The sequence below is a fragment of the Propithecus coquereli genome, unplaced genomic scaffold, assembly GCF_000956105.1.
Source record: "Propithecus coquereli isolate 6110/MARCELLA unplaced genomic scaffold, Pcoq_1.0 Scaffold44, whole genome shotgun sequence".
Lineage (NCBI taxonomy): Eukaryota > Metazoa > Chordata > Mammalia > Primates > Indriidae > Propithecus > Propithecus coquereli.
The window spans coordinates 2,700,385-2,711,914 of record NW_012150174.1 but is presented as its reverse complement, the minus strand read 5'-3'; the positions used below and the strand labels follow the sequence as shown (position 1 = coordinate 2,711,914).

General features: G+C 39.9%; 1 protein-coding gene across 1 annotated transcript in view; it reads right to left on the bottom strand.

The window, feature by feature from the left end:
- The window catches only part of PIK3C2A (phosphatidylinositol-4-phosphate 3-kinase, catalytic subunit type 2 alpha), a 95,471-nt gene extending 85,114 nt beyond the window's left edge, over nucleotides 1-10,357 (bottom strand). Inside the window, exon 1 of the mRNA XM_012654351.1 lies at nucleotides 10,221-10,357. The gene's annotated coding sequence lies outside the window, so the exon portion shown is untranslated. The remainder of the gene's footprint in view (nucleotides 1-10,220) is intronic.
- Between the last annotated feature and the right edge of the window lie 1,173 nt (nucleotides 10,358-11,530).

Genomic DNA, 11,530 nt, shown 5'->3' with positions numbered 1-11,530 from the left:
TCAAAAAAAAAAAAAGAAATATAGTACTCATCTAGTTGGGGGATTAGAAATACTGGCCTTGGGCTCAAAGAGCAATTTTGGCTAGAGATAAATCTTTAGGGGTTATCTATGTACAGCTGAAGACCTAAAGTCATGGAAGTAGTTGAGATTACCCTGGGAGAATGCGTGGAGTGAAGATAAAAAGAAACAAAAAGGAAATCATGAGAGCCACTAATATTTAAGCAGGAAACAGAATGTCAGAGGGAAATGTAACAGGTGTGAGGGATGTTATCAGAGAAATACAGGGAATAGAGTATCTTAAGGAAATCGTCAAGCATCATCAGAAACTACAGAGAGACAACATAGGATGAGGACTGGAAGAAACACACTAGAACTAAGCTCACTAGTGATTTTTAAATAGTTTTATTGCGATATAATTCACTTACAAAATTCACCTTTTTAAAGTACACAATTCAGTTGATTTTAGTATATTCAAAATTCCAAATTTCAGAATACTTTCACCACCTCCAAAAGAAACCTGTAACCAATAGCAGTCACTCCTTATTTCCCCTCCCCCTCATTAGTGATTTTTTTTTAAAGAAGAGAGTTTTAGAAGGTGTGGAAAACTAAAAGAAAAGTAAAGAACAAAAAATAACAAGGGCACACTATTCTTTCAATTCTTTAACAGTAAAGGGAACTAGGAGAGATAGGTAAATAGGAGGAGGCGATATCGGAAATGGCTGTTTAAAATGGGAAAGGCCTTCGACGAGAGGCAGACTGAAAGGAAAGATTCAGGGAAAAAGATTGAGAGGCACAGATAGAAGATACATGATAGAAGATATAGTTGACTAGGACACAATCAGAAGCATAGATACAATCAGAAGCACTTGGAAAGGAAGAGACACCTTAGGAGATTGAGGAAAGTAAGGAATTACAAAGTCAATAACTATTAATGAAACTGGAGGACTAGGGAAAGTCAATGGAAGGAGGCAGACTTACTTTTCACTGTCTAAACTTTGGTACAGTTTTAAATTTTTCATCATTTGCATGCTTTATTATTTAAAAATAAAGATGATAAATATGTAGTAGAGGGATTTTTGCTTATTAGGATATACAATGTGGCAAGAGACTGTCACTCTCACCCCAACAACAAAAAGCTAAATAAGCTAAAAAAAAAAAAAATAATACTAGTTTTAAGATATACCAGAGAACAAAGGACACTAAAAACCCTAATGAATTAAATTCCAGAAACCAATAAGCCCTTCATAGGAGAGAGAAGCCCACCGTTACTCTGACCCTTGGTATAGAGCAGCAGGAGGAAATGTACTGCAGAGAGAACAAACAAGCCAGACATTTAACAAAAATTTTAATGCCACCTGTATGCTAGCATGACAGATTAAAATTCTCCAGAGTGGTGAAGCTGAGTTTTTTTTGTTTTTTTCTGAGACACAGTCTCACTCTTTTGCCCGGGCTAGAGTGAGTGCCGTGGCGTCAGCCTAGCTCACAGCAACCTCAAACTCCTGGGCTCAAGCGATCCTCCTGCCTCAGCCTCCCGAGTAGTTGGGACTACAGGCATGCACCACCATGCCCGGCTAATTTTTTGTATATATTTTTAGTTGTCTGATTAATTTCTTTCTATTTTTAGTAGAGACGGGGTCTCGCTCTTGCTCAGACTGGTCTCGAACTCCTGACCTTGAGCGATCCACCCGCCTCGGCCTCCCAGAGTGCTAGGATTACAGGCACGAGCCACCATGCCCGGACGAATTTTTAGTTTTATAGAACAGTGATAACAGGAGAAAAAAATCATGTAGTAGGCTAGGCACAGTGGCTCATGCCTATAATCCTAGCACTCTGGGAGGCTGAGGCAGGAGGATTCTTGAGGCCAGGAGTTCCAGACCATCCTGAGTAAAAGTGAGACCCCATCTCTACAAAATATAGAAAAATTAGCCAGGCGTAGTGGCGCACACCTGTAGTCCCAATTACTTGCAAGGCTGAGCCCAGGAGTTTGAGGCTGCAGTGAGCTATGATGATGCCACTGCATTCTAGCCCGGGAAACAGAGCAAGACTGTCTCAAAAAAAAAAAAAATCATGTAGTAACAAGACCACAGGTCAAACAGACTTCCCTCTTATTAACTGTGTGATTTTAAGCATGTTACTTAATCTCCCTTTATCTTTAGTTTTTAGTTTTCTCATCTGTAAAAGACAGTTAATATACTGCTTTCAAGTTAAAAAAATTATGTACATAAAATGCTTAGTATATAATAGGCATTAAAATACATTTAAAAATACATATATCTGTCCAATTATTAAAACAAGCATTCCTACCATTAGCTGGGTACAGTGGCTCATGCCTGTAGTCCCAGCTACTCAGGAAGCTGAGGCAGGAGGATTGCTTAAAACTTGGAGTTTGAGGCTGTAGTGTGCTATGCTCAGAAGGGCAAGCCAGTGAATAGCTCCTGCACTCCAGCCTGGACAACACTGTAAGAACCCATTAAAAAAAAAAGAAAAAAGGCATCTTATTGCCAATAAGCACATGAAAAGATGCTCAACATCATTAGTTAACCTAATAGAATGACTATAACTAGAAAAAAGAAAATAACAAGTGGTATCAAGGATGTAAAAAAATTGGAGCCCTCACACTTTGCTGATAGAAGAATATAAAATGGTATAGCCACTTTGAAAAACACTTGGTGTTGCCTCAAAAAATTTTAAACACAGAATTACCATGACCCAGCAATTTCATTCCTAGATATATACCCAAAAGAACTAAAAACAGGAAATCAAATACTTACACACTAATGCTCACAGCATTATTTACAATAGTCAAAAGGTGGAAACATGCCAAGTGTCCATCAATGAATGGGCATACAAAATGTGGTGTGCACACACACACACACACAAATGGAATATTATTCAGTCATAAACAGTAATGATACATGCTACAACACGGATTAACCTTGAAAACATTATGCTAAGTGAAATAAGCCAGTCACAAAAGGACAAATATTATATGATTCCACCTACAGGAAATACCAAAACAGGTAAATTCATAGAGATGGAAAGTAGATTAATAGTTACCAGGGGCTGGGAGGAAAGGGGAATCAATAGTTACTGCTTAATAGGAACAGAGTTTCTGTTTGAGGTGGTAAGAAATTGTGAAAATAGACAGTGGTGATGGTTACAAAACAACGTGACTGTAATTAATGCCACCGAATTGTACACTTAAAAATGGATAAAATGGGCCAGGTGTGGTGGCTCATGCCTATAATCCTAGCACTCGGGGAGGCCAAGGCAGGAGGATCGTTTGAGCTCAGGAGTTCGAGATTGGCCTGAGCAAGAGCGAGACCCCATCTCTACTAAAAAAAAATAGAAAGAAATTAGCTGGACAACTAAAAATATATAAAAAAAATTAGCCGGGCACGGTGGCGTGTGCCTGTAGTCCCAGCTACTCAGGAGGCTGAGGCAGGAGGATCCCTTGAGCCCAGGAGTTTGAGGTTGCTGTGAGCTAGGCTGATGCCACAGCACTCTAGCCTAGGCAAGAGAGTGGCATTCTGTCTCAAAACAGAAAGGATAAAATGGACAAATTTTGTTATATATAATTTACCACAATAAAAGTCATTAGAAAGTCATTACCTTGACAGAAACCTTCATATAGTTTCCCATCTTCAAAAAACTTAATTCTAGAATTTTGCACGTTTGACAATTAAAATAGTTTACATACTTAAAAAAATAGGGGAAACCAGGTCCAGGGTTTATGGTAATTCTTTATACTATCTTCACAATTTTTCTGTAAATCTAAAACTTCACAATTTTTCCGTGTATTTTCTAAAAAATAGCTTATTAAAAAAAGAGACATCTTACTGAATCTCAAAAGCATTATGCTAAGTGAAAGCCAGGCTCAAAAGGTTATATACTGTTTGATGCCAATTTATATGACATTCTGGGAAAGGCAAAACTATAGGGATAAAAAACACATCAGTTATTGCCAGGGACTAGTGGGTGGGCAGAAAGGATTTACTACAAAAAGGACTTAAGGAAAACTTTTTGGAGTAATGGAAATATTCTATATCTTAACTGTGGTGGTGGCAGTTACACAACTGTCACTGTTTTTAATAACTCACAGAACTGTACACCTAAAAATATGAATTTTACTATATGTAAATTATACCTCAACAAGTATGACTTTAAAAAAATAGAATCCTTAACAATTATAGTATCATGTCATACATTTCAATATATAAAGAATTCTACTCTGATAAATGTCATTATAAGATCTAGTCAGATGAAACTAGGCTATTCCATATTCCCTGGAGCCAAAAAGTACCTTTTTTCATCAAAACAGTTATATTATGAACACATACAAAGTGACTTAGTAAAATCTGTGTAGTTATGGCTACTCATAGCACAATGATTTCACTTATGGAAATAATTAGGTCTCCTTCAGAGCTTATCTTGGGGGGAAAATACATGTTCACATAATTCCCAAAACTATAAATATGTTTGAGGGCAATGTATATAATATAAAATATGTATGGAGTAATGTTAAAATGTAAATAAAACATTTGAAAAAAGTGGTTTTCTGTTCCTTAGGCATTTTCAAAACTGTCTCTCTCTCCCATCAACATCCATGTTCTTTTCCCACCTCACCAGAAATTAAGTTCCTTCATTGATTTCCCTGTCCTCCCACCCATTTCCCATCCCTTTTATCTTGAAAGAGGATTTTGTCTTTGCTTTTTCCTCTCATTCCACAGTAGAACTTCAATAATACTTAATTTCTTCCTGCTTCTACTGGTATGTTCTGAAGGTAATCTGTCAATTTCTGGTTTTATTTTAAAAAATACTTTTTTAAATGGCCTGTTACAATTAGGATTTTCCATACTGTAAATTTTTTTAATTTATTTCTTTTTTTTAACATTGCCTATTCCTTTCTCAGTCAAATTCCTTATCAAGTCCTTGTTCATTTCACAACAGGAACAAGAATTACACTGCTACTCATTTATGGTCACCAACCTCTCCTTCAGCTCTCTTAACCTTCCATGTCTACCACATTACTCAAGCTACAGTGAATTCACAGCACTAACATAAGACTTCCTGTATCATCCAAATAATATGAAAGTTCTTACCACTAGCCTATAAATTCTTTACTGGCAGATGTCTATTTATTCTCATCTTTTACTTCACCTCTATCCTGTCCCCATCATTTCAAATAAGCCTTGTAACTTCTTCCTTAAGCCTAAACTTTATGTTCCCTTAGCTAAGTTTTCCCCCAGTTTTTCCCTGGGAATTGAAATATCATTGTCCTTGACACCTCATCACCTTCTTCTCCCTTTAGTAACAGTTTAAGGTCTAAACTCTTTAATCAAAAATAAAAATCTTGCCTAATTAACTTTATCTATTTTCAGTGTAACTATATTATCCCTTACAGCTTTTCTTTCCCATTAACAATTTTTAAAAATAACTGAAGTACTTTTTGCTATATGGATTGTAGCTGGTCTCTCCTAGTTGGAATATAATCTTCCTAAAGGCAGGAAGTACCCATTCTTTAATACATACTCCAAAAATCTGGTATTTAGTATGTATCTAAATACTCAAATACCACATGAAGAGATGCAATGCAAAGAACACCAGGCCTACTATTATAAGACTCGGGTTCAAGCAATACTTCCACCTTATTATGGTAAACAAGCCAGCTGGGTGTGGTGGCTAACACCTACAATCCCAGCACTTTAGGAGGCCAAAGCAGGAGGATCACTTGAGGCCAGTTCGAGACCAGCCTGGGCAACATAGTAAGACCCCCCCCCCCCCCATTTCTAAAGAAAAATTTTTTTTTCATTAGCTGGACATGTTGGTACACACATACAGTGCTAGCTACTCAGGAGGCTGAGGCGGGACTATCACTTAAGCTCAGGAGTTCAAGGTTACAGTGAGCTAAGATCGTGCCACTGCATTCCAGCCTGGACAACATCTTTAGGCCTCATCAAAATGAGAATACTTGCTATATTTGCTTCATAGGTAATAAGGTCTTGGAAGGAAAAAAAACATTAGCTAAGCTATAATAATCAATACGAATATAAGGATATTTACTTTATTATTGTTAGTCATAGTCATTAAAACAGAAACTTGTCTAAAATAAGCCCATAGTTTTAAATAAACTCAATGCACAGCAAATTACATTAATCAACACTGTAATAATTTAACTGTTGCACTGTAAGACTAACAGAAAGCTTTATGTTTAACAGTAAGGATGTTAATTATATAGTGTCTTAATGTATTCTCAAGGTTAAAAGATAAATACTTGCTGCTAAGCCAATAATAACTGCCTTCAAATCTATTAAAAGTGTTTTAAAATCCTATTTGTTTTTGTACCCAAATAGCTAAATCTAAAATTTTAAGAAATCCAAAAAGTAGTTTAAAATTGTATAAATCTCCTTTTAACCATCTAAAATGTCTATGTGTACTCTAATTGTGTTTTGAATCCATCATGTTAGAAATAATAGATTGCAGAGTAAAGGAAGAACACAAAGTATACCATCAATGCACAAAATAAAGATATCAAAAATGTGACTCAACCACAGAGGCAGGGAAAATAAAGAAGTTTCTTCTATTCCCAGCCATAATTGTATGAACAACCTGTAGGATACCTACAGTAATATTTCCAAGCATGAACATAATTTCCATGGAAAAAAACATCATATGAGTACCATCAAAATGATTAGAAATTGTAAATTACCATTAATACACTTCTCATAGGAGTTGCTTTTCCTTTTTAAGCAGGAACCCAAGATAAAATAGCAGAATTTTCATACTCTAGATCTACATTGTCAAATATGGTAGTTACTAGCTACATGGAGCTACTGAGCACTTGAAATATGGCTGTTCTGAATTGTGATAAGTCACATGTAAAATACACACCAGATTTCAAAGACCTAGGGGAAAAAAATAACGTAAAATCTCTTACATATATGACTCACATATTTCTACAAGACAGCACTGCTTTAGATGTAGTCAAATCCTGAATAAGAAAATGAATATGAGAAGTATTAAGCAGCTTGCTATTTCAATGCTTGGTAGAAGCAGAGCAGGGCCTAGAATCTGATCACTTTTATCTATCCCACCCTAATAGAAGGCATTCACCCTTCAAAACTCAATTTGAGCATCATCTTCCTCATCAGACCCACTCATTCCCTCTCCATCTCCCAGCCCACATCCCTTTTAGCACTTTAGATCTACTACAGTTATAATTTGTACGTTTGTCTTCCAGATGAACTATAGCAGAGATCCCCAATCTTTTTGGCACCCAGCGCTAGCATCACCACCTCAGCTCCACCTCAGATCATCAGGCATTAGATTCTCATGAGAAGTGCACAACCTAGATCCCTCACATGTGCAGTTTACAGTAGGGTTCAGGCCCCTATGAGAATCTACTGCAGCTGCTCATCTGACAGGAGGCAGAGCTTATGCAGTGATGCCAGCAATGGGGAGCAGGTGTAAATACAGATGAAGCTTCAGTCTGCTGCTCACCTCCTGCTGTGCGGCAGGGTTCCAATAGGCCACAAGGCCACAGACCAGTACCGGCCCAGGGGTTGGGGACCTCAGAACTATACAACTCCTTGAGGTCAAGCACTGTCTAATTCATTTTTCTATCCCTGGAACCCTTGCAGTGTTAGGCACCCATGTAGGCCCTCTGGAACTCTAATATCTTTCAGATGGTTAATTTTTAGCCCTACTCAGGTATTCATATCAAATCACCTACAGTGTGAATGCACTGCACTAAAACATTCAGCTTTAACATTTACCTGCCTTAAACTCTTTTTGGAATATGGTAAATTAATAAAATGGATAATTTTAGATTGTCAAAGCAAGACAAGTTACAAAGCATTTTTAAAAAGTGCTCTACACTACTGCTGCTCTGAAAGTCTGGTATGATGCTCTGATAAGAGTTCTGAGCTCTTGGGAAATTCAACACTCTTTAGGTACAAATTCAGTTACTGAATGTGCTTACTAAGTACAAAACTTTGTGCTGGATTAAAGAAAAATTCCTGGACATGGCAATTGATGCAGCAATCTTCAATTAATGGAAAATTTTAGAACTATTAATGGCAGAAGGAGAAACAAAAAAAATCATATAATTAATATACACCTAATTACAGAAGTTATAGTAGTTTCTAAAATTCCCTCAAGGTAAGCATACCAATTCCCATCAAAAGAACGTCATATGAGTACAATAAAAATGATTAGAGATTGTAAATTACTATTAACACATTTCACATAGCAGTTGCTTTTCCTTTTTAAGCAGAACCCAAGATAAAATAGTGGAATTTTCATACTCTAGATCTCATATATTCCATTAATATAAAACAGAAAAAATTGTGAAACCAGTCAATGAAAACATTAAAAGATATTGTTTGCAAGGAAAACAAGCAACACACACAAAACACAAAAATTCTGCTCCATTAATTTAGCCAGAATGTATGGAATTTGTGGAAGCTCTATATACTTTGTACCTACACAAAATCATTTTTGAACTAAATTTAACAAATAAAAAAACTCTCCTCATTCAGTTATAATGCTTTTCAATACTCAAACACTGTCTGAATATTAAACAAGCAGGTATTTCAAAAGTTTGTATATCTCAACTAAGGTCCTTCGATCTAATTTGTTGGTGAATAACAGCACCAACCCCCACTAGGGTAGAGCTGCTGTTAAAGGAGTCTCTCTTTTTTTTTTTTGGAGACAGAATCTCACTCTGTTGCCCAGGCTAGAGTACCGTGGCGTCAGCCTAGCTCACAGCAACCTCAAACTCCTGGGCTTAAGTGATCCTTCTGCCTCAGCCTCCCGAGTAGCTGGGACTACAGGCATGCGCCACCATGCCTGGCTAATTTTTTTTTTATATATATTTTTAGTTGTCCAGCTAATTTCTTTCTATTTTTAGTAGAGACAGGGTCTTGCTCTTGCTCAGGCTGGTCTCAAACTCCTGACCTCAAGCTATCCTCCCGCCTTGGCCTCCCAGAGTGCTAGGATTGCAGGTGTGAGCCACCACGCCCGGCCTAAAGGAGTCTCTTGTGAGGATCTGAACCACAAGCCAAGGAGGCAAAGGTACAGTGTCTCTTCTGGAATCAGTATTTCTGGATCTCTGTGCAGCCTTCCCCCTTTATACTATGTCTTCAATACATCTCTAAAAATAGCTTTCCTTTTCTTGCATCTCTTCTACTCTGTGGCCTTTGATGCTACATTAAACAGTTTTCCAGCAGAGCTTTTCTGCCTGACACCCACCTGGAAAGATATTAGGATACTCTTTAATAAGCAATCTTGTTCAAAAAGGAAGGCCTCTTTCGTGTCACTCAATTCAAACACCCACTGTTTAAAATAAAAAATAATTATAACCTCAATTTCTATCGGGCCAATATAGTGAAAGAACTACGACAGGCGCTCTCTTCCACGTTCTTTATCTCCAGACTTTCCTCTTCACTTAAGTTTCTCCCTTCTCATTTCCCTTCTCAATCCCTGCTCCTCTCCCCAACCCCCGAATACAATTCCACAGCTGGAGAATCTCGTTTTTAAAGCCAATTTAGTGAGGAAAATAAGTATGGGCTTTTTTCTTCAATTATTTATTGTTCCTCCGTCACTGAGGAAGAGTTAAGCAAATATTTTTAACCTGACCTCCCTCCCAGAAAGATGATGCGCTAAATACACACTGAAATGTGTCTTCCCAAAGCAAGTGGATTCGCGGCAAAAAGGCAATCGGGTGGGGGTGGGGGTGCCAGGGAGAAGAAAAAGGATCTTTAGCTCCTAAAGCCAGAGATGGGACAGGAGGCGAAAGGGGCCATAACTGAGAAGTGCAACACATACACTAGCCAGGACAATTTGACAAGAGAATAGGACCGGCCACTGAGGCTCCAGCCCTGTCCCGAGGGACAAGGGGGTGGCCTACCACCCATTTGGGACAAAACTTACTCCCAGGCGCACCCCTGCCCCCGACAAAAAGGGCCTGATGAGGGCGCGGGCCCCCAGCACCTTCCGCAGGGCAGTTGGCAATGGCCTAGGTGGAAGCAAGGCCCGCAGGGAGGTGAGTCCGGCTGGGCAGCGCCAAGAGTACGGGATGTAGGGTCAGAGGCGGGTACCCGGGGGGGCTGGGGGCCGCGGCAAAGGACCCTTCCATCTTGGGATCCCTGAGGCCCCTCTCCGCTCTCGCAGAGCAGGGTCCCGAGTACCGGCCCCAGCCACACAAGACCACTCCTCACCTCACGCTGCCTGAGCCTCCGCCTCCACCACAACCTGAGACGCTGCAGCCGCCACAGTCCGAGCCATTTTCCCCTCAGCTGCCTCAGCCGCCGCGGATAGCTTCGGCCGACTCCACAGCCAGCCAAGCACGCACGTCACTTCCGGCCGGGGAAGCACCGCCTTCCGCGCCCAGGCTTCTTGTGGATTGGCTAGTGCATCGGCCTACCTGAGCTGGTGGGCGGGGCAGGGGCGCGTCCAGTGAGGCTTGAGCTGCAGCGCTGTGGGCTAGGGTCCGGCTCCCTCCCCGGAGATGCCGGACGCCTGTCTGTGCAGCCTCAGACCTCAGACCCGGGAGGAAGTCCTCCGGACACCCCAGCCAGCCACATCTCCGACCGGGCGTCTGAAGCCCCGCCAACTGGCATGACCACCGAATACTCTATTGTTCCCGTACCCTCTCCCGGGACTCTGCTCCCGCCTCCATCTGAGCTGTGGTTCCCAGATTTGTGGTCTTGGCCCGAAGCGGCGGCGAGGTTAATTTGTGACTGGAACACTGAAAGAAATAGGCAAGACAAAATCGTTCACTCCAGCATTTGCCGAGTCGTCACGGTGGATCAGGTGCTGTAGAGTGTGTAATTAGTAGCCTGTCACATGGGTTGTGTAAAGTGCTCGATAGCGTGCGTGGAAAGCGCTCTCAGGTCAGTGTCTCATTTAATCCTCACAACAGCCAGGTAAGGAAGTTAGCCCCATAATAACTCACAGCCAGACAGCTCTTTCTACGTTACAAAATATCTTAACATAGAATCTCCATAATTATAGCACCGTCTTCGGGAGAATTGAATGAGATTATGCTTGTAAAGCGTTTAGCCCTCAAGTGTTAGATTTAAAAATGGCATAACCACGTGAAGCAGATAGGAAAATTATCCCCATATACAGATGGTGACGCTGGGGCACAAAGATGTTATGGACAGAGGCATGATTCCTGGCGTTTTACAACAAATTGTCCCTTAAAAAATAAGAGAAAGGGGTCCACACCTTCCACAGGCTCATAGTCTAATATCTGTAGACTGATTTAGGCTACAATTCTCAGTTTAAGAAATATATATATATATATAGATAGATGTAATATATATGTATACATACATACATATAATGAAAAGGCTCTAAGAAGTAGAAACTTAACCTCCAGCAAATAACGGGAAAGATATCAGTCTGATTTTTTTCCCTTTTTTCAGGTGAGCGGCCTAGGGGCAGAGGAAGAATGTGGAGTAGATGAAGCCCTCTAATCACTGTAATAAACATGCCTATGGCTCCCCAGAGATGGGAAGATTAG